General features: G+C 51.0%; 1 protein-coding gene across 3 annotated transcripts in view; it reads left to right on the top strand.

The window, feature by feature from the left end:
- Positions 1-1832: 1832 nt before the first annotated feature.
- The window catches only part of TNFAIP8L2 (TNF alpha induced protein 8 like 2), a 36483-nt gene continuing 12897 nt past the window's right edge, over positions 1833-25418 (top strand). Inside the window, exon 1 of one of the 3 annotated variants that reach the window (XM_072114797.1) lies at positions 1833-2084. The gene's annotated coding sequence lies outside the window, so the exon portion shown is untranslated. Of the gene's footprint in view, positions 2085-7416; positions 7559-12034; positions 12149-25418 lie in introns of those variants that run through there. The other 2 variants (XM_072114795.1, XM_072114794.1) reach the window with 2 other exon arrangements.

Here is a 25418-nt window from a genome sequence, read left to right on the forward strand (position 1 = left end):
GTGTTGTAGGGAGGTCATACAGGTACGTGGAGGCCACACACAATGCTGAGCCTCATCAGGAGCATGACCAGGTGTTGTAGGGAGGTCATACAGGCATGTGGAGGTCACACACATTACTGAGCCTCATCAGGAGCATGCCCAGGTGTTGTAGGGAGGTCATACAGGTACGTGGAGGCCACACACATTACTGAGCCTCATCAGGAGCTGCCCAGGTGTTGTAGGGAGGTCATACAGGCACATGGAGGCCACACACATTACTGAGCCTCATCAGGAGCATGCCCAGGTGTTGTAGGGAGGTCATACAGGTACGTGGAGGCCACACACATTACTGAGCCTCATCAGGAGCTGCCCAGGTGTTGTAGGGAGGTCATACAGGTACGTGGAGGCCACACACATTACTGAGCCTCATCAGGAGCATGACCAGGTGTTGTAGGGAGGTCATACAGGCATGTGGAGGCCACACACATTACTGAGCCTCATCAGGAACTGCCCAGGTGTTGTAGGGAGGTCGTACAGGCATGTGGAGGCCACACACATTACTGAGCCTCATCAGGAGCTGCCCAGGTGTTGTAGGGAGGTCATACAGGCATGTGGAGGTCACACACATTACTGAGCCTCATCAGGAGCATGTCCAGGTGTTGTAGGGAGGTCATACAGGTACGTGGAGGCCACACACATTACTGAGCCTCATCAGGAGCTGCCCAGGTGTTGTAGGGAGGTCATACAGGCATGTGGAGGTCACACACATTACTGAGCCTCATCAGGAGCATGCCCAGGTGTTGTAGGGAGGTCATACAGGTACGTGGAGGCCACACACATTACTGAGCCTCATCAGGAGCATGCCCAGGTGTTGTAGGGAGGTCATACAGGCACGTGGAGGTCACACACATTACTGAGCCTCATCAGGAGCATGCCCAGGTGTTGTAGGGAGGTCATACAGGTACGTGGAGGCCACACACATTACTGAGCCTCATCAGGAGCATGTCCAGGTGTTGTAGGGAGGTCATACAGGCACGTGGAGGCCACACACATTACTGAGACTCATCAGGAGCATGCCCAGGTGTTGTAGGGAGGTCATACAGGCACGTGGAGGCCACACACATTACTGAGCCTCATCAGGAGCACGCCCAGGTGTTGTAGGGAGGTCATACAGGCACGTGGAGGTCACACACATTACTGAGCCTCATCAGGAGCATGTCCAGGGGTTGTACAGAGGTCATACAGGCACGTGGAGGTCACACATTACTGAGCCTCATTAGTAGCATTCCCAGATGTTGTAGGGAGGTCATACAGGCACGTGGAGGCCACTCACATTACTGAGCCTCATTAGTAGCATGTCCAGGTGTTGTAGGGAGGTCATACAGGCACATGGAGGCCACACACATTACTGAGCCTCATCAGGAGAATGCTCAGAGGTTGTAGGGGCATCGTACATATCATACTGCCAATCATTGCTCACATTATAGTGCTCATATAACACTAACATACAGTTAGTCACATAATACCGTACTACTAAGCAATGTCACTACTATGCCCACATAAACTCACCATCCAATCCATAAAAAATACCGCGACACAGTAATGAAATATTACTACAGATGACAGTGGGCGGGGGTTAGTGTGGAGGGGGTTAGTGTGGAGGGGGTGATGTTGGAGGTTGTAGGGCAGTCAGAGAATACATACTACAATAAACTGTTAATTTTTAACTGACACCTAAAATTTCTAAAAAAAACCTCCCATAGAATAAATAGCCGGGCTGCAGCGAGCGGTGGATGTTTGGGAAATATTTTTCGGGAGGAATCTGCTGATGTTTGTTTCAGAGTCAGGCCGGGGCGGTGATGACGGCCCGAAACCCCAAGGTCATCTGAGAAACTTCCTGCAAACTGGGTGGGGTGCTCCATACCGCCTCTTGGCCGGAGGACCCAGAATACAACGAGCAGGCGCAAGGACACACGACTACGGGGAGGAATCTGCTGCTCTACCATAGAGAAGACAGCTGAGATAGCCGGGGCCTCCTGGACACCATGAGTGGTCTTCTACCCATGACCAACAGAGGAAGCCATCAGAGAAGACCCCAATGAAAGGTAACATTCCCTAATATCAAATATTTTCGTAAAAGAAAGAAACGGTTTTTACTTATCTGGTTCTATGGAGACCAGATGCTTTAGGAGGATTTCTATTCTACTGTATCATTTTCCCTGCAGTGCCCCCACAGGCCAAACAATGCATTACAGGTGTCAGTCCTCCAGAGCTATAATCTCAGCAATGAGCATCTAGTGAGATGCATATTGCAGACTAAAGCTTTGCAATTAGGAAAGTAATCAAGATTCATCTCTTTGCTACTGTTTCTTTACCCTGCAGCGCCACCACAGGGAAAATAGCTTACTACAGGAGTCAGTCCTCCAGGGCTGTAATCTCAGCTAGGAACTTCATTGTTAAGCGGGATGCCCATTATGAACTAAGGGATTCTTAAGCAGCAAGGTAATGGAGTAGGGTCCATCTACTACCATATGGTGTTCCCTAGGGCGCCCCCACAGGGAAAATAGTGCATTGCAGGAGTCAGTCCTCCAGAGCTGTAATCTCGGCTATGAAATTTCTTAGTTTTGAGGTGTTCCAATTTAAGACTAAGGGGCTCCAAAGAAAGGCAAATGAGAATGATACCTCTGCTACTGTATAATTATATCCACAGTGCCACCACAGGGGAAACAGTGCACTACAGGAGTCAGTCCTCCAGAGCTGTAATCTAAACTTTGAACATTCATGCTGAGATAGGGGCCAATTCATGACTCCAATAAGGGAAGGTAATAGAAGAGGATCTGCCTGCAGCTGTTTCATTAACCTAGTAGCGCCACCACAGGATAAACCGTACATTACAGGAGTCAGTCCTCCAGAAGGGCAATCTCAACGAAGGATTTGTCCAATTTGGACTTGAGTGAGTTCAATGGAAAAAGTTTTTGAGAATGATCACTCTGCTACAGGATCACTTTCACTACAGCGCCTCCACAGGGAATACAGAGCATTACAGGTGCCAGTCCTCCAGAGCTGTATTCATAGGGATAGCCAATCAGTCCAAAGCAGAGGCCCGAATTTATTAACTCAACAAGATATTAATTAGAGCATGGCCAAAGATCGCGATATCGCGGTACCATGAATAGGATCCTAACCCTTGACCCCTGGGCCGGGTCCTACTGTATTTATGAGAGTTGATGGAGAGGATTTCCCCACACGACAGCTATTTGTGGAGTATTAATTAGGGTAATAATAACATCCCCCAGCTGCGCTGATGTCGGTGCACCCCTATAACAATAGCACGTGCGCTGCGTCCACCCCCCGCAGCAGAAGGGATTTGTCAGGGAGGAAGCGGAGCTGTGCACTATGGTTTCCTGACCTCTTCCTGTCTCTGGGGCTGTGGGAGGATGTGATACTATATAGGGCCCTATTCACAGGGACACGCTGGAGGTGGCCGCACCTGGGGGGGTGCTGCGGCTCTCACACTGGTTATAGACAATACCCCAGGTGGGGAGAACAATGGCCGACCACCAACTTCTTATAATATCGCTCCACGTCCTGTGTATCCACCACAGCACATGAGTATAAAGGGGGGAACAATAGGGAACAAATAATGGTGAGAAACAGGGCCATGTGTATAAGACGGGCGGGGGGCGCGTACACAGATGGTAATGAGGGATACAGAAAACATCGTCTATGAAGGAAGCAGCCAAAGATTATATTGTGCGGGTAATACCAGACACCTCCCAATAACACTGACACCCAGAGCCCCCATAACACTGACACCCACAGCCCCCCCCCCCCATAACACTGACACCCAGAGCACCCCCCATAACACTGACACCCACAGCCCTCCCCATAACACTGACACCCACAGCCCCCCCCCATAACACTGACACCCACAGCCCCCCCCCCATAACACTGACACCCACAGCCCCCCCATAACACTGACCCCCACAGCCCCCATAACACTGACCCCCACAGCCCCCATAACACTGACATCCACAGCCCCCATAACACTGACACCCACAGCCCCCATAACACTGACATCCACAGCCCCCCCCATAACACTGACACCCACAGCCCCCCCATAACACTGACACCCACAGCCCCCATAACACTGACATCCACAGCCCCCCCCATAACACTGACACCCACAGCCTCCCATAACACTGACACCCACAGCCCCCATAACACTGACACCCACAGCCCCCCATAACACTGACCCCCACAGCCCCCCGTAACACTGACCCCCACAGCCCCCCATAACACTCACACCCACAGCCCCCATAACACTGACACCCACAGCCGCCCATAATACAGACACCCACAGCCCCCCCATAACACTGACCCCCACAGCCCCCATAACACCGACGCCGACAGCCCCCACAACACTGACACCCACAGCCCCCATAACACTGACATCCACAGCCCCCATAACACTGACCCCCACAGCCCCCCATAACACCGACGCCGACAGCCCCCACAACACCGACACCCACAGCCCCCATAACACCGACACCCACAGCCCCCCATAACACTCACACCCACAGCCCCCATGACACTGACACCCACAGCCCCCCCATAACACTGACACCCACAGCCCCCCATAACACTGACACCAACAGCCCCCATGACACTGACACCCACAGCCCCCCATAACACAGACACCCACAGCCCCCCATAACACTCACACCCACAGCCCCCCATAACACAGACACCCACAGCCCCCCATAACACTGACACCCACAGCCCCATAACACAGACACCCACAGCCCCCCATAACACTGACACCCACAGCCCCCCATAACACTGACACCCACAGCCCCCATAACACTCACACCCACAGCCCCCCATAACACTCACACCCACAGCCCCCCATAACACTCACACCCACAGCCCCCCATGACACTGACACCCACAGCCCCCATAACACTGACACCCACAGCCCCCATAACACTGACACCCACAGCCCCCATAACACTGACATCCACAGCCCTCCATAACACCGACATCCACAGCTCCCCATAACACCGACATCCACAGCTCCCCATAACACCGACATCCACAGCTCCCCATAACACAGACACCCACAGCCCCCCATAACACTGACACCCACAGCCCCCATAACACTCACACCCACAGCCCCCCATAACACTCACACCCACAGCCCCCCATATCACTGACACCCACAGCCCCCATAACACTGACACCCACAGCCCCCATAACACTGACACCCACAGCCCCCCATAATACTGACACCCACAGCCCCCCATAATACTGACACCCACAGCCCCCCATAACACTGACACCCATATCCCCCCCCATAACACTGACACCCACAGCCCCCCATAACACTGACACCCACAGCCCCCATGACACTGACACCCACAGCCCCCCCCATAACACTGACATCCACAGCCTCCCATAACACTGACATCCACAGCCCCCCATAACACTGACACCCACAGCCCCCATAACACTGACACCCACAGCCCCCCATAACACTGACACCCATATCCCCCCCATAATACTGACACCCACAGCCCCCCATAACACTGACACCCACAGCCCCCATAACACTGACACCCACAGCCCCCCATAACACTGACACCCACAGCCCCCCATAACACTGACATCCACAGCCCCCCATAACACTGACACCCACAGCCCCCCATAACACTGACACCCACAGCCCCCCATAACACTGTCACCCACAGCCCCCATAACACTGACACCCACATCCCCATAACACTGACACCTACATCTCCCATAACACTGACACCCACAGCCCCCCATAACACTGACACCCACAGCCCCCATAACACTGACACCCACAGCCCCCCATAACACTGACACCCACAGCCCCCCATAACACTGACACCCACAGCCCCCCATAACACTGACACCCACAGCCCCCCCATAACACTGACACCCACAGCCCCCCCCCATAACACTGACACCCACAGCCCCCCATAACACTGACACCCACAGCCCCCATAACACTGACACCCACAGCCCCCATAACACTGACATCCACAGCCCCCATAACACTGACACCCACAGCCCCCATAACACTGACACCCACAGCCCCCCATAACACTGACATCCACAGCCCCCATAACACTGACACCCACAGCCCCCATAACACTGACACCCACAGCCCCCATAACACTGACACCCACAGCCCTCCATAACACTGACACCCACAGCCCCCATAACACTGACACCCACAGCCCCCCCATAACACTGACACCCACAGCCCCCCATAACACTGACATCCACAGCCCCCCATAACACCGACACCCACAGCCCCCCATAACACTGACACCCACAGCACCCCATAACACTGACACCCACAGCCCCCCATAACACTGACATCCACAGCCCCCATAACACCGACACCCACAGCCCCCCATAACACTGACACCCACAGCACCCCATAACACTGACACCCACAGCCCCCATAACACTGACACCCACAGCCCCCCATAACACTGACACCCACAGCCCCCATAACACTGACACCCACATCCCCCATAACACTGACACCCACAGCCTCCCCATAACACTGACACCCACAGCCCCCATAACACTGACATCCACAGCCCCCCATAACACTGACACCCACAGCCCCCATAACACCGACACCCACAGCCCCCCATAATACTGACACCCACAGCCCCCCATAACACTGACACCCACAGCCCCCCATAACACTGATACCCACACCCCCCATAACACTGACACCCACAGCCCCCCATAACACTGACACCCACAGCCCCCCATAACACTGACACCCACAGCCCCCATAACACTGACACCCACAGCCCCCCATAACACTGACATCCACAGCCCCCCCATAACACTGACATCCACAGCCCCCATAACACTGACACCCACAGCCCCCATAACACTGACACCCACAGCCCCCATAACACTGACACCCACAGCCCCCATAACACTGACACCCACAGCCCCCATAACACTGACACCCACAGCCCCCATAACACTGACTCCCACAGCCCCCATAACACTGACACCCACAGCCCCCCCATAACACCGACATCCACAGCCCCCCATAACACTGACACCCACAGCCCCCCATAACACAGACACCCACAGCCCCCCATAACACTGACACCCACAGCCCCCATAACACTGACACCCACAGCCCCCCATAACACTGACACCCACAGCCCCCATAACACTGACACCCACAGCCCCCATAACACTTTTGTAAACTTCTGCAACTAAAATAATCTCAAGACACCAACAACGAGATAAGAGGCGGGAAAGCATCAGGTGCAGGAGTAGGAGGAGCCCGGCTACTGCTCTCTGTTATCAGCCAGTGCACAGGTGAGGATGGAGATGACTGATGACTCCCCTCCCCCAGAAAACCAAAACTTCAAAGTTACATAATAATCTGTGTGCCTTCCAGATGCTGGGAATGCTGGGAGTTGTAGTATGTTTCCCCAGTATCATGTGACCCTTGTGCCCCTCCCCCCAACTCGGATGCCGGGTGTGATCAGAGACGTATACATGTCAGGTAAGGCGACCCGCCATCCATTATTCAGTGCCCGGGGACTGCGCCGCAGGTATACTACATGGCGGTATTACCTCTCACCAGTATATAGTGTGCGGTGCTATTACTACACTACTACATGGCGGTATTACCTCTCACCAGTATATAGTGTGCGGGGCTATTACTACACTACTACATGGCGGTATTACCTCTCACCAGTATATAGTGTGCGGTGCTATTACTATACTACTACATGGCGGTATTACCTCTCACCAGTATATAGTGTGCGGTGCTATTACTACACTACTACATGGCGGTATTACCTCTCACCAGTATATAGTGTGCAGGGCTATTACTACACTACTACATGGCGGTATTACCTCTCACCAGTATATAGTGTGCGGTGCTATTACTACACTACTACATGGCGGTATTACCTCTCACCAGTATATAGTGTGCGGGGCTATTACTACACTACTACATGGCGGTATTACCTCTCACCAGTATATAGTGTGCGGGGCTATTACTACACTACTACATGGCGGTATTACCTCTCACCAGTATATAGTGTGCGGTGCTATTACTACACTACTACATGGCGGTATTACCTCTCACCAGTATATAGTGTGCGGTGCTATTACTACACTACTACATGGCGGTATTACCTCTCACCAGTGTATAGTGTGCGGTGCTATTACTACACTACTACATGGCGGTATTACCTCTCACCAGTATATAGTGTGCGGTGCTATTACTACACTACTACATGGCGGTATTACCTCTCACCAGTATATAGTGTATATAGGATAGGATTAGATACACAGTTCAGCAGTCAGTATCACACAGGATAGGTTTAGATACACCGCTCAGGAGTCAGTATCACACAGGATAGGATTAGATACACAGCTCAGCAGACAGTATCACACAGGAGAGGATTAGATACACAGCTCAGCAGTCAGTATCACACAGGATAGGATTAGATACACAGCTCAGCAGACTGTATCACACAGGATAGGATTAGATACACAGCTCAGCAGACAGTATCACACAGGATAGGATTAGATACACAGCTCAGCAGACTGTATCACACAGGATAGGATTAGATACACAGCTCAGCAGTCAGTATCACACAGGAGAGGATTAGATACACAGCTCAGCAGACAGTATCACACAGGATAGGATTAGATACACAGCTCAGCAGTCAGTATCACACAGGATAGGATTAGATACACAGCTCAGCAGACAGTATCACACAGGATAGGATTAGATACACAGCTCAGCAGACAGTATCACACAGGATAGGATTAGATACACAGCTCAGCAGACAGTATCACACAGGATAGGATTAGATACACAGCTCAGCAGACAGTATCACACAGGATGGGATTAGATACACGGCTCAGCAGACAGTATCACACAGGTTAGGATCAGATACACAGCTCAGCAGACAGTATCACACAGGATAGGATTAGATACACGGCTCAGCAGACAGTATCACACAGGATAGGATTAGATACACAGCTCAGCAGACTGTATCACACAGGATAGGATTAGATACACAGCTCAGCAGTCAGTATCACACAGGATAGGATTAGATACACAGCTCAGCAGACTGTATCACACAGGATAGGATTAGGTACACTGTATCACAGATGATGGGATTAGGTACACTGTATCGCAGATGATGGGATTAGGTACACTGTATCGCACATGATGGGATTAGGTACACTGTATCGCACATGATGGGATTAGGTACACTGTATCGCACATGATGGGATTAGGTACACTGTATCGCACATGATGGGATTAGGTACACTGTATCGCACATGATGGGATTAGGTACACTGCATCGCACATGATGGGATTAGGTACACTGCATCGCACATGATGGGATTAGGTACACTGCATCGCACATGATGGGATTAGGTACACTGCATCGCACATGATGGGATTAGGTACACTGCATCGCACATGATGGGGTTAGGTACACTGCATCGCACATGATGGGATTAGATACCCGGCTGGGCAGCGCACAGCCCCTGGAGGTCAGGTCTCCTGTGTCCCGGCTGCCCCCTGTGGCTGGGGTAGACCCTGCAGGTGGGGCAGTACATGACAATGGGGGCAGGTTAGCCTGTGTGTGGCTGTGCGGCGCCCCCTGTGGCTGGGGTAGACCCTGCAGGTGGGGCAGCACATGACAATGGGGGCAGGTTAGCCTGTGTGTGGCTGTGCGGCTGCCCCCTGTGGCTGGGGTAGACCCTGCAGGTGGGGCAGTACATGACAATGGGGGCAGGTTATCCTGTGTGTGGCTGTGCGGCTGCCCCCTGTGGCTGGGGTAGACCCTGCAGGTAGGGCAGCACATGACAATGGGGGCAGGTTAGCCTGTGTGTGGCTGTGCGGCTGCCCCCTGTGGCTGGGGTAGACCCTGCAGGTGGGGCAGCACATGACAATGGGGGCAGGTTAGCCTGTGTGTGGCTGTGCGGCTGCCCCCTGTGGCTGGGGTAGACCCTGCAGGTGGGGCAGTACATGACAATGGGGGCAGGTTAGCCTGTGTGTGGCTGTGCGGCGCCCCCTGTGGCTGGGGTAGACCCTGCAGGTGGGGCAGTACATGACAATGGGGGCAGGTTAGCCTGTGTGTGACTGTGCGGCTCCCCCTGTGGCTGGGGTAGACCCTGCAGGTGGGGCAGTACATGACAATGGGGGCAGGTTAGCCTGTGTGTGGCTGTGCGGCTCCCCCTGTGGCTGGGGTAGACCCTGCAGGTGGGGCAGCACGTGACAATGGGGGCAGGTTAGCCTGTGTGTGGCTGTGCGGCGCCCCCTGTGGCTGGGGTAGACCCTGCAGGTGGGGCAGCATGTGACAATGGGGGCAGGTTAGCCTGTGTGTGGCTGTGCGGCGCCCCCTGTGGCTGGGGTAGACCCTGCAGGTGGGGCAGTACATGACAATGGGGGCAGGTTAGCCTGTGTGTGGCTGTGCGGCTGCTCCCTGTGGCTGGGGTAGACCCTGCAGGTGGGGCAGCACATGACAATGGGGGCAGGTTAGCCTGTGTGTGGCTGTGCGGCTGCCCCCTGTGGCTGGGGTAGACCCTGCAGGTGGGGCAGCACATGACAATGGGGGCAGGTTATCCTGTGTGTGGCTGTGCGGCTGCCCCCTGTGGCTGGGGTAGACCCTGCAGGTGGGGCAGCACATGACAATGGGGGCAGGTTAGCCTGTGTGTGGCTGTGCGGCGCCCCCTGTGGCTGGGGTAGACCATGCAGGTGGGGCAGTACATGACAATGGGGGCAGGTTATCCTGTGTGTGGCTGTGCGGCTGCCCCCTGTGGCTGGGGTAGACCCTGCAGGTGGGGCAGTACATGACAATGGGGGCAGGTTATCCTGTGTGTGGCTGTGCGGCTGCCCCCTGTGGCTGGGGTAGACCCTGCAGGTGGGGCAGCACATGACAATGGGGGCAGGTTAGCCTGTGTGTGGCTGTGCGGCTGCCCCCTGTGGCTGGGGTAGACCCTGCAGGTGGGGCAGCACATGACAATGGGGGCAGGTTAGCCTGTGTGTGGCTGTGCGGCTGCCCCCTGTGGCTGGGGTAGACCCTGCAGGTGGGGCAGTACATGACAATGGGGGCAGGTTAGCCTGTGTGTGGCTGTGCGGCTGCCCCCTGTGGCTGGGGTAGACCCTGCAGGTGGGGCAGTACATGACAATGGGGGCAGGTTAGCCTGTGTGTGGCTGTGCGGCTGCCCCCTGTGGCTGGGGTAGATCCTGCAGGTGGGGCAGTACATGACAATGGGGGCAGGTTAGCCTGTGTGTGGCTGTGCGGCGCCCCCTGTGGCTGGGGTAGACCCTGCAGGTGGGGCAGTACATGACAATGGGGGCAGGTTAGCCTGTGTGTGGCTGTGCGGCGCCCCCTGTGGCTGGGGTAGACCCTGCAGGTGGGGCAGTACATGACAATGGGGGCAGGTTAGCCTGTGTGTGGCTGTGCGGCGCCCCCTGTGGCTGGGGTAGACCCTGCAGGTGGGGCAGTACATGACAATGGGGGCAGGTTAGCCTGTGTGTGGCTGTGCGGCTGCCCCCTGTGGCTGGGGTAGACCCTGCAGGTGGGGCAGTACATGACAATGGGGGCAGGTTAGCCTGTGTGTGGCTGTGCGGCGCCCCCTGTGGCTGGGGTAGACCCTGCAGGTGGGGCAGTACATGACAATGGGGGCAGGTTAGCCTGTGTGTGGCTGTGCGGCTGCCCCCTGTGGCTGGGGTAGACCCTGCAGGTGGGGCAGCACATGACAATGGGGGCAGGTTAGCCTGTGTGTGGCTGTGCGGCTGCCCCCTGTGGCTGGGGTAGATCCTGCAGGTGGGGCAGTACATGACAATGGGGGCAGGTTAGCCTGTGTGTGGCTGTGCGGCTGCCCCCTGTGGCTGGGGTAGACCCTGCAGGTGGGGCAGCACATGACAATGGGGGCAGGTTAGCCTGTGTGTGGCTGTGCGGCTGCCCCCTCCCCGGGCAGAGGGCGGGACGGGTCTCAAGTTCCTCAAGGAAGTGGCTGAGAAGTTGTTATCGGAGAAGTTTGTGCGTCTGTCAGAGGCGGGAGACTCCATCCACCAAGGTGCGAGCTGCTGGGGCTCCGGAGAACCGCGCTGGTAAGTGACTGGGGGGACGGGGTAGGGGGGCGCCTATCCGCACCCCTCAGACAAGCGCTCCTCACGTATCACCTCACTGCATGTAACCGCAGAACAAAGGAGAAGCTAGAAATGTGAGCCCTAGCCTGCCCTCCCTCCATCACTCCTCCGTGTAGCTACCATATGCCTCTGCTAGCAGCAACGGGTAGCCATGGAGACAGCGGAGAGGGGCACCGGGCATCTGCTACTAGCACCAGGTAACTGAGGAGGGGGCACCGGACATCTGCTACTAGCACCAGGTAACTGAGGAGGGGGCACCGGGCATCTGCTACTAGCACCAGGTAACTGAGGAGGGGGCACCGGGCATCTGCTACTAGCACCAGGTAACTGAGGAGGGGGCACCGGGCATCTGCTACTAGCACCAGGTAACTGAGGAGGCAGCGGAGAGGGGGCACCGGGCATCTGCTACTAGCACCAGGTAACTGAGGAGGCAGCGGAGAGGGGGCACCGGGCATCTGCTACTAGCACCAGGTAACTGAGGAGGGGGCACCGGGCATCTCGTACTAGCACCAGGTAACTGAGGAGGCAGCGGAGAGGGGGCACCGGGCATCTGGTACTAGCACCAGGTAACCGAGGAGACAGCGGAGAGGGGGCACCGGGCATTTGATAATAGCACCAGGTAACTGAGGAGGGGGCACCGGGCATCTGCTACTAGCACCAGGTAACTGAGGGGGCACCGGGCATCTGGTACTAGCACCAGGTAACTGAGGAGGGGGCACCGGGCATCTGCTACTAGCACCAGGTGACTGAGGGGGCACCGAGCATCTGCTACTAGCACCAGGGAGACAGCGGAGAGGGGGCACCGGGCATCTGGTACTAGCACCAGGTAACCGAGGGGGCACCGGGCATCTGGTACTAGCACCAGGGAGACAGCGGAGAGGGGGCACCGGGCATCTGGTACTAGCACCAGGTAACTGAGGGGGCACCGGGCATCTGGTACTAGCACCAGGTAACTGAGGAGGGGGCACCGGGCATCTGCTACTAGCACCAGGTGACTGAGGGGGCACCGAGCATCTGCTACTAGCACCAGGGAGACAGCGGAGAGGAGGTGTGAGGCATCTGCTACTTGCACCAGGTAACTGAGGAGACAGCGGAGAGGAGGTGTGAGGCATCTGGTAGCTCCACACTAGAGACATACAATGAATTCCGTCTTTTCTGGTCCTGTAGGGACACGTCGGGAGGAATGTGCACTTATTATACAGTATAAAGGTTTGTTATATTCTCAGTCTAGGGGGAGGGGGGGGGAGTGACCGTTTTTAGGACAGGATAAGATGTGAGATAAGATGACGACACACGTCTTATAACTCCATTCATTACTGCAGTAGCCTATCCCGGGCATGCAGGGGACCGTCATGGGGTGTACAGTCACCCCTGCACCCATCTCCCTCTGTATCAATCACTCTCCATGATTTAGGGGGTTTAGTTTGGGGGGATATACAGAGCGCAGACTGTAACTCTGCTATAGTAACTGATGTCCCGTCTGTCCCCTGTAGCCCCCATGTCACAGTATATTTAGCAGGAGATCATCCTGTGGGAACACCCTTATATTTCATGTATCATTCATCATTGATGTTTGGTTCCAAGCAGAGAGCAGACTGTCACTGTTTGGTGGATGCGTAGAGTACAGAATGTAACTCTGTATCACCACTACATAGTGACTGCCATGGGGTCTGCTGTCACCCCTGTACTAAGATGCTAAAATTCCCTAATGTGTGACCTATCATTTGCTTGCTCTCATCTGGGAGGTTTGTGCTGGTGGATGTATAGAGCGCAGACCGTCAGTAACTGCTGTCACTGTGCAGGGGACCGCTATGGGGTCCACAGTCACCCCTGTACTCAGATGCTGGAACTCCATGATATATGATGTATCATGCGCTTGCTCTCGTCTAGCAGGGTTCAGTTTAGTGACTACACAGAGCGCAGACACTTTGTTTGCTGTAGTCATTGCTGTCACTATGTCACTGTGCAGGGGACCGCTATGGGGTCCACAGTCACCCCTGTACTCAGATGCTGGACCTCCATGCTATATGATGTATCATGCGCTTGCTCTCGTCTAGCAGGGCTCAGTTTGGTGACTACGCGGAGCTCAGACTGTCACTTTGTTTGCTGTAGTCATTGCTGTCACTTCGGTCACCCGTAGCCCTGCTGTCACGGCACATTGTGCAGCTGCCCCACCTCCTCATTGTCACCTATTCCCCCAGCTAGGGCTGATCCGGTGTTGTATATCCTATAGACTGCACGAGCCTCTGTCTAGACCTCCCGGCGTTACTTCAGTCTGTCTCTTTTTCTAGTTCCTTCTCTGCACTTTTCTTCCCTCCCTCTTTCTTTCTTCTTCTTCTCGGTCTCTCTCGCTGTGGTTGTCTCTTCACTCTTACTTCCTAGTTACATCTCTCACTTCTCTCTATTTCTCTCGCTCTCTAGCTTGTGCTCACCCTCCATAACCTCCCAGCTCTCGCTCACTCCCCCTGTCTTATCTCGCTCAGCATCTCAGTCATCTCCCACAGCTTTCCCCTCTCTCTGCTTCTCTCTTTCTCTCTCTCTGCTTCTCTCTCTCTCTCTCTCTCTCTCTCTCTCTCTCTCTCTCTTTCTCTCTCTTTCTCTCTCTTTCTCTCTCTTTCTCTCTCTTTCTCTCTCTTTCTCTCTCTTTCTCTCTCTTTCTCTCTCTTTCTCTCTCTTTCTCTCTCTTTCTCTCTTTCGCTCTTTTTTTCTCTTTTTCTCTTTCTCGCTCTCTCTTTTTCACTCTTTCTTTCGCTCTTTTTCTTTCTTTCTTTCTCTCTTTCTCGCTTTCTTTCTCTCTTTTTCTCTCTTTCTCGCTCTCTCTTTCACTCTTTCTTTCTTTTGCTCTTTTTCTTTCTTTCTCTCTTTCTTTCGCTCTTTTTCTTTCTTTCTCTTTTTCACTCTTTCTTTCTCTTTCTTTCTTTCTCTCTCTCTTTTTCACTCTTTCTTTCGCTCTTTTTCTTTCTTTCTTTCGCTCTTTCTCTCTCTTTCGCTCTTTCTCGCTCTTTCTTTCGCTCTTTTTCTTTCTTTCTCTTTTTCACTTTCTTTCTGTCTTTCTTTCTCTCTTTTTCTCTCTTTCTTTCGCTCTTTTTCTTTCTTTCTTTCTTACTCTCTCTTTTTCTCTCTTTCTCGCTCTTTCGTTCTTTCTCTCTTGCTCTTTCTTTCGCTCTTTTTCTTTCTTTCTTTCTCTCTTTCTTTCTTTCTCTCTCTTTTTCTCTTTCTTTCTTTCTCTCTCTTTCTCTTTCTTTCTGTCTTTCTTTCTCTCTCTCTCTCTCTCTCTCTCTCTCTCTCTTTCTCTCTTTCTCTCTTTCTTTGTCTCTTTTTGCAGTTTGCGACTTTCCAGCGTTACCTGCCTCCAGGATGTGATGCAGGGGCCGGATTTATCTTTGTAGCCCTGATGTTTGCATCTTGTGCGACTTTTGGGCTTGGAATTGTCCCATTCTTGCGCCTAATTAGTCCCAAAACAGAACATAGACCCAGACTTACTTCTGCAGCTACTATTTGGGACTAAAAAGTTGCACAACTCAAAAAGCCGCAAAAGTGACACTAAACAGCAACTCATCACATGTATCACACAGGGGAAACGGAAGATACATTGTAATGATTAAGTAGCCAACACCAGGAAACATGAAAAACTGCAACATGAGCCCCATGGACTTTACTAGTCTCATCCTCTCCCATTCTTCTCTCTCTTCTATGTCTTTCTCTCACACTTTGTCTTTCATTCCATCTTTCTCTCTTACTCCCTCCTTTTTCTTGCTTTCTTTTACACTTCTTCTCTCAACCCATTTCTCTTTTGTTGCTGATTTTTCAATGTTGTTACTTTTCCTGCTCCGTCTCTCTGTTACATGTTTCTTTTCTATCTCTTTCTTTTTATCCGTTTCTTCTTTGCATTTCTTTTCTCCCTTTCTGTTTTGTCTCTTTCTCTTCTTGCTCCCTCTTTACCAATCCTTTTTATCTTCCTCCATGCATCAATCTTTGTCACTTTCGTCCTCTGCTTCTACATCTTTCTTACTATTGCTTGTATCTTCCGCCGACTTTCTCTCTCTCTCCCCCTTTACTCTATTTTCTCTCTATCAATCTTTCTCTCTCTTACTTTCCCGTCTTTTTCGCTCTTTCTCCTCCTTCTTACTCTCTTCTCAATCTCCTTCTCTGTATCTGGCTCTCACTTTCTTTCCCTCCTTTTCCTCTCTTTCTCTTTTTCTCTCTAATTTTTCTTCTTTAGCTCTCTTACACTTGTCTCATTTTTCTCTCTCATTCTTTATAAATCTTTCTTCTATTCGCTTTTTTCTTCTTTTTCTCTCCCTCTCTACTTTTCTTTCCCTCTTCCTTTTTCCATCTTTATCTTTTATTTCCTTTTCCCCACTTGAACCATTTTCTCTCCATTTTTTTTCTTTCTCTTTCTTTCTTTCTCTCTCTCTTCCTTTCTCTATTTTTCTCTCTCTTCCTTTCTTTCTCTCTCTCTCTCTTTGTCTTCCTTTCTTTCTCTCTCTCTCTCTCTCTCTCTGTCTTCCTTTCTTTCTCTCTCTTTTTCTCTCTCTTTCTCAATCCTGACCTTGCTCCCCCCCTCTGTATATTGGGGGTAGGGGAGACCTGTATACTAGGCTGAGCTGCTGCATGTTTGTGGCAGGAGGAACCTGTCAGTCATCGTGAGGATGGACAGGAAGCAGCGGCCTGTCATGTCGTAACCCTGACATTAACCCTCTAGCTCCTGCAGCCTGCGACAGCGTCCTGATTGCGCCATAGATGTAGTCACAAGTCAGGAGGATATGAGAGAAATCTGTATGTGTCCCCTAGACGGGGAGGGCTGACACAATGACACGGCTAATGATACGTCAGACACTGACACAGTGTAACAGAACAGGCTCGGATACAGCCGCTCCATGGACAATGTATCTAATTATTTTATCCTCATCATGAGAGATCTGCAAAATATTGTCCATTTTGGGAAAGTCTAAAGCAGTGGTGGCGAACCTATGGCACGGGTGCCGGAGGTGGCACTCGGAGCCCTCTCTGTGGGCACCCAGGCCATCACCCAGGTCACCATTTAGGACTCAATACCTTCTCCTGCAGTCACAGGCAGCCCAGTACGTGCCACGTTCAGGAGGAGCGCGGAGGAGCTGACAGCTGGATTATCATTGTAGACCCTTCTCCAGGCCTGTGATTGATCCTGTTAAGGGACCTTAGAGGGAAACTACAATAATAATCCAAATTTCTTCTTTATACTGTATTGTTGTCCTCAGAACACCAATACGTTTGAAACCTGTGAGTTACTTTAAATTGGTAATTGGCACTTTGTGAAAAATATGTGGCTTTTGTTTGTAGTTTCGGCACTCAGTCTCTAAAAGGTTCAACATCACTGATCTAGAGCAATAATGTAACACACCCTGAGATCCTTCTAGACAACTCCTGATTGGTCAGAATATTCCCCTCTATTACTTACAGACTGTATCACACAGGATGGGATTAGATACACAGACTGTATCACACAGGATGGGATTAGATACACAGACTGTATCACACAGGATGGGATTAGATACACAGACTGTATCACACAGGATGGGATTAGATACACAGACTGTATCACACAGGATGGGATTAGATACACAGACTGTATCACACAGGATGGGATTAGATACACAGACTGTATCACACAGGATGGGATTAGATACACAGACTGTATCACACAGGATGGGATTAGATACACAGACTGTATCACACAGGATGGGATTAGATACACAGACTGTATCACACAGGATGGGATTAGATACACAGACTGTATCACACAGGATGGGATTAGATACACAGACTGTATCACACAGGATGGGATTAGATACACAGACTGTATCACACAGGATGGGATTAGATACACAGACTGTATCACACAGGATGGGATTAGATACACAGACTGTATCACACAGGATGGGATTAGATACACAGACTGTATCACACAGGATGGGATTAGATACACAGACTGTATCACACAGGATGGGATTAGATACACAGACTGTATCACACAGGATGGGATTAGATACACAGACTGTATCACACAGGATGGGATTAGATACACAGACTGTATCACACAGGATGGGATTAGATACACAGACTGTATCACACAGGATGGGATTAGATACACAGACTGTATCACACAGGATGGGATTAGATACACAGACTGTATCACACAGGATGGGATTAGATACACAGACTGTATCACACAGGATGGGATTAGATACACAGACTGTATCACACAGGATGGGATTAGATACACAGACTGTATCACACAGGATGGGATTAGATACACAGACTGTATCACACAGGATGGGATTAGATACACAGACTGTATCACACAGGATGGGATTAGATACACAGACTGTATCACACAGGATGGGATTAGATACACAGACTGTATCACACAGGATGGGATTAGATACACAGACTGTATCACACAGGATGGGATTAGATACACAGCTCAGCAGACTGTATCACACAGGAGAGGATTAGATACACAGCTCAGCAGACTGTATCACACAGGAGAGGATTAGATACACAGCTCAGCAGACTGTATCACACAGGAGAGGATTAGATACACAGACAGTATCACACAGGAGAGGATTAGATACACAGTCAGCAGGCAGTATCACATAGGATTAGATACACAGCTCAGCAGGCAGTATCACACAGGATAGGATTAGATACACGGCTCAGCAGACTGTATCACACAGGATAGGATTAGATACACAGCTCAGCAGACTGTATCACACAGGATAGGATTAGATACACAGCTCAGCAGTCAGTATCACACATGACAGGATTAGATACACAGCTCAGCAGGCAGTATCACACAGGATAGGATTAGATACACAGCTCTGCAGACAGTATCACACAGGATAGGATTAGATACACAGCTCAGCAGACTGTATCACACAGGAGAGGATTAGATACACAGCTCAGCAGACTGTATCACACAGGAGAGGATTAGATACACAGCTCAGCAGGCAGTATCACTCAGGATAGGATTAGATACACAGCTCAGCAGGCAGTATCACTCAGGATAGGATTAGATACACAGCTCAGCAGGCAGTATCACACAGGAGAGGATTAGATACACAGCTCAGCAGTCAGTATCACACATGATGGGATTAGATACACAGCTCAGCAGGCAGTATCACTCAGGATAGGATTAGATACACAGCTCAGCAGGCAGTATCACTCAGGATAGGATTAGATACACAGCTCAGCAGACAGTATCACACAGAATAGGATTAGATACACAGCTCAGCAGACAGTATCACACAGGATAGGATTAGATACACAGCTCAGCAGACTGTATCACACAGGATAGGATTAGATACTACAGCATAGATCCATCCAGTGCCCTGTAGTGGGGGATAAGATGTGGGATTCTGTAGGATTTGGGAGTAGTACTTACATTACAGATCTGGGGCTGATAATACCACATTTAGGACATGGGTTTCCTGTAATAAATCAGTAAATTTTGGGCAGTTCCTAGAAACCAGCAGAGTGTAAAGCTGTGACTGTAGCAGAGCTGATGTTCTGGTCCTATGTGTATACAGGATAGTTGGGAGCTGGACCCTATACGTCCCTATATTGGGTGACTGATGTATAGATGTGGATATCACTAGGATCCGCTCTGATTCTGCTCGTATAATAACCCACTAGAAAGATCAGAACACACTCCCTGCAGCGCAGCGCCATCCCATCTGTGTGTACACGGCTCAAGTATGGTATGATGACTGAGAATACAGCCTATCCATCACTAGAGAGCAGCGGTGCCATCACTGAGAATACAGCCTATCCATCACTAGAGAGCAGCGGTGCCATCACTGAGAATACAGCCTATCCATCACTAGAGAGCAGAGGCGCCATCACTGAGAATACAGCCTATCCATCACTAGAGAGCAGCGGTGTCATCACTGAGAATACAGCCTATCCATCACTAGAGAGCAGCGGTGCCATCACTGAGAATACAGCCTATCCATCACTAGAGAGCAGCGGTGTCATCACTGAGAATACAGCCTATCCATCACTAGAGAGCAGCGGTGCCATCACTGAGAATACAGCCTATCCCTCACTAGAGAGCAGCGGTGTCATCACTGAGAATACAGCCTATCCATCACTAGAGAGCAGCGGTGCCATCACTGAGAATACAGCCTATCCATCACTAGAGAGCAGCGGTGCCATCACTGAGAATACAGCCTATCCATCACTAGAGAGCAGCGGCGCCATCACTGAGAATACAGCCTATCCATCACTAGAGAGCAGCGGTGTCATCACTGAGAATACAGCCTATCCATCACTAGAGAGCAGCGGTGCCATCACTGAGAATACAGCCTATCCATCACTAGAGAGCAGCGGTGTCATCACTGAGAATACAGCCTATCCATCACTAGAGAGCAGCGGTGCCATCACTGAGAATACAGCCTATCCCTCACTAGAGAGCAGCGGTGTCATCACTGAGAATACAGCCTATCCATCACTAGAGAGCAGCGGTGCCATCACTGAGAATACAGCCTATCCATCACTAGAGAGCAGCGGTGCCATCACTGAGAATACAGCCTATCCATCACTAGAGAGCAGCCTATCCATCACTGAGAATACAGCCTATCCATCACTAGAGAGCAGCGGTGACATCACTGAGAATACAGCCTATCCATCACTAGAGAACAGCGGTGCCATCACTGAGAATACAGCCTATCCATCACTAGAGAGCAGCCTATCCATCACTGAGAATACAGCCTATCCATCACTAGAGAGCAGCGGTGCCATCACTGAGAATACAGCCTATCCATCACTAGAGAGCAGCGGTGCCATCACTGAGAATACAGCCTATCCATCACTAGAGAGCAGCGGTGCCATCACTGAGAATACAGCCTATCCATCACTAGAGAGCAGCGGCGCCATCACTGAGAATACAGCCTATCCATCACTAGAGAGCAGCGGTGCCATCACTGAGAATACAGCCTATCCATCACTAGAGAGCAGCGGTGCCATCACTGAGAATACAGCCTATCCATCACTAGAGAGCAGCCTATCCATCACTGAGAATACAGCCTATCCATCACTAGAGAGCAGCGGTGCCATCACTGAGAATACAGCCTATCCATCACTAGAGAACAGCGGTGCCATCACTGAGAATACAGCCTATCCATCACTAGAGAGCAGCCTATCCATCACTGAGAATACAGCCTATCCATCACTAGAGAGCAGCGGTGCCATCACTGAGAATACAGCCTATCCATCACTAGAGAGCAGCGGTGCCATCACTGAGAATACAGCCTATCCATCACTAGAGAGCAGCGGTGCCATCACTGAGAATACAGCCTATCCATCACTAGAGAGCAGCGGTGCCATCACTGAGAATACAGCCTATCCATCACTAGAGAGCAGCGGTGCCATCACTGAGAATACAGCCTATCCATCACTAGAGAGCAGCGGTGCCATCACTGAGAATACAGCCTATCCATCACTAGAGAGCAGCGGTGCCATCACTGAGAATACAGCCTATCCATCACTAGAGAGCAGCGGTGCCATCACTGAGAATACAGCCTATCCATCACTAGAGAGCAGCGGTGCCATCACTGAGAATACAGCCTATCCATCACTAGAGAGCAGCGGTGCCATCACTGAGAATACAGCCTATCCATCACTAGAGAGCAGCGGTGCCATCACTGAGAATACAGCCTATCCATCACTAGAGAGCAGCGGTGCCATCACTGAGAATACAGCCTATCCATCACTAGAGAGCAGCGGTGACATCACTGAGAATACAGCCTATCCATCACTAGAGAGCAGCGGTGTCATCACTGAGAATACAGCCTATCCATCACTAGAGAGCAGCGGTGTCATCACTGAGAATACAGCCTATCCATCACTAGAGAGCAGCGGTGACATCACTGAGAATACAGCCTATCCATCACTAGAGAGCAGCGGTGCCATCACTGAGAATACAGCCTATCCATCACTAGAGAGCAGCGGTGCCATCACTGAGAATACAGCCTATCCATCACTAGAGAGCAGCGGTGCCATCACTGAGAATACAGCCTATCCATCACTAGAGAGCAGCGGTGACATCACTGAGAATACAGCCTATCCATCACTAGAGAGCAGCAGTGACATCACTGAGAATACAGCCTATCCATCACTAGAGAGCAGCGGCGCCATCACTGAGAATACAGCCTATCCATTACTAGAGAGCAGCGGCGCCATCACTGAGAATACAGCCTATCCATCACTAGAGAGCAGCGGCCCCACCACTGAGAATACAGCCTATCCATCACTAGAGAGCAGCGGCGCCATCACTGAAAATACAGCCTATCCATCACTAGAGAGCAGCGGTGCCATCACTGAGAATACAGCCTATCCATCACTAGAGAGCAGCAGTGACATCACTGAGAATACAGCCTATCCATCACTAGAGAGCAGCGGTGACATCACTGAGAATACAGCCTATCCATCACTAGAGAGCAGCGGCGCCATCACTGAGAATACAGCCTATCCATTACTAGAGAGCAGCGGCGCCATCACTGAGAATACAGCCTATCCATCACTAGAGAGCAGCGGCCCCACCACTGAGAATACAGCCTATCCATCACTAGAGAGCAGCGGCGCCATCACTGAAAATACAGCCTATCCATCACTAGAGAGCAGCGGTGCCATCACTGAGAATACAGCCTATCCCTCACTAGAGAGCAGCGGCACCATCACTGAGAATACAGCCTATCCATCACTAGAGAGCAGCGGCGCCATCACTGAGAATACAGCCTATCCATCACTAGAGAGCAGCGGTGACATCACTGAGAATACAGCCTATCCCTCACTAGAGAGCAGCGGCGCCATCACTGAGAATACAGCCTATCCATCACTAGAGAGCAGCGGTGCCATCACTGAGAATACAGCCTATCCATCACTAGAGAGCAGCGGTGACATCACTGAGAATACAGCCTATCCATCACTAGAGAGCAGCGGCGCCATCACTGAGAATACAGCCTATCCATCACTAGAGAGCAGCGGCGCCATCACTGAGAATACAGCCTATCCCTCACTAGAGAACAGCGGTGCCATCACTGAGAATACAGCCTATCCATCACTAGAGAGCAGCGGCGCCATCACTGAGAATACAGCCTATCCATCACTAGAGAGCAGCGGCGCCATCACTGAGAATACAGCCTATCCATCACTAGAGAGCAGCGGCGCCATCACTGAGAATACAGCCTATCCATCACTAGAGAGCAGCGGCGCCATCACTGAGAATACAGCCTATCCATCACTAGAGAGCAGCGGCGCCATCACTGAGAATACAGCCTATCCATCACTAGAGAGCAGCGGCGCCATCACTGAGAATACAGCCTATCCATCACTAGAGAGCAGCGGTGCCATCACTGAGAATACAGCCTATCCATCACTAGAGAGCAGCGGTGCCATCACTGAGAATACAGCCTATCCATCACTAGAGAGCAGCGGTGACATCACTGAGAATACAGCCTATCCATCACTAGAGAGCAGCGGTGCCATCACTGAGAATACAGCCTATCCATCACTAGAGAGCAGCGGTGACATCACTGAGAATACAGCCTATCCATCACTAGAGAGCAGCGGTGCCATCACTGAGAATACAGCCTATCCATCACTAGAGAGCAGCGGCGACATCACTGAGAATACAGCCTATCCATCACTAGAGAGCAGCGGTGCCATCACTGAGAATACAGCCTATCCATCACTAGAGAGCAGCGGCGCCATCACTGAGAATACAGCCTATCCATCACTAGAGAGCAGCGGTGCCATCACTGAGAATACAGCCTATCCATCACTAGAGAGCAGCGGCGCCATCACTGAGAATACAGCCTATCCATCACTAGAGAGCAGCGGTGCCATCACTGAGAATACAGCCTATCCATCACTAGAGAGCAGCGGTGCCATCACTGAGAATACAGCCTATCCCTCACTAGAGAGCAGCGGTGTCATCACTGAGAATACAGCCTATCCATCACTAGAGAGCAGCGGTGATATCACTGAGAATACAGCCTATCCATCACTAGAGAGCAGCGGCGCCATCACTGAGAATACAGGCGGCATATATACAGGGAGAGGTCTGTACCCTGCACGCTGTATGCCAGGCACACACAGACACTACACCGCTGCCAGCACTGACACTGCTTACTAAACACAAATTATCTGGGGATGATTAAGGCTCGTTTAAGAATTCCGGATTGTCCCCCGGGTGCAAAAGAAAAAGATAAATGGTCCTTAAGTCCTAAGACTGCAGCAAAATCCCTGACCAAGCAAGGGTTAATTCTCAGTGCTGCCTCCACGGTAGTAACACCTCATGGTCATTACACACAGATCAATGTGATGGACGTTAATAGGAATATAATCCGGAATGTTCTATTACAGGAGGTCACCGCTCCCTGCACCGCAGCTATGTCACTACATGTACCGCACATACACCTGCCCCATTACACAAAGCAGTATTATAGTAGTTATATTCTTGTACATAGGGGCAGTATTATAGTAGTTATATTCCTGTACATAGGGGGCAGTATTATAGTAGTTATATTCCTGTACATAGGGGGCAGTATTATAGTAGTTATATTCTTGTACATAGGGGGCAGTATTATAGTAGTTATATTCTTGTACATAGGGGGCAGTATTATAGTAGTTATATTCTTGTACATAGGGGGCAGTATTATAGTAGTTATATTCTTGTACATAGGGGGCAGTATTATAGTAGTTATATTCTTGTACATAGGGGGCAGTATTATAGTAGTTATATTCCTGTACATAGGGGGCAGTATTATAGTAGTTATATTCCTGTACATAGGGGGCAGTATTATAGTAGTTATATTCCTGTACATAGGGGGCAGTATTATAGTAGTTATATTCCTGTACATAGGGGGCAGTATTATAGTAGTTATATTCCTGTACATAGGGGGCAGTATTATAGTAGTTATATTCCTGTACATAGGGGGCAGTATTATAGTAGTTATATTCCTGTACATAGGGGGCAGTATTATAGTAGTTATATTCCTGTACATAGGGGGCAGTATTATAGTAGTTATATTCCTGTACATAGGGGGCAGTATTATAGTAGTTATATTCCTGTACATAGGGGGCAGTATTATAGTAGTTATATTCCTGTACATAGGGGGCAGTATTATAGTAGTTATATTCCTGTACATAGGGGGCAGTATTATAGTAGTTATATTCTTGTACATAG

Source organism: Engystomops pustulosus, chromosome 7 (genome assembly GCF_040894005.1).
Source record: "Engystomops pustulosus chromosome 7, aEngPut4.maternal, whole genome shotgun sequence".
Taxonomy (NCBI): domain Eukaryota; kingdom Metazoa; phylum Chordata; class Amphibia; order Anura; family Leptodactylidae; genus Engystomops; species Engystomops pustulosus.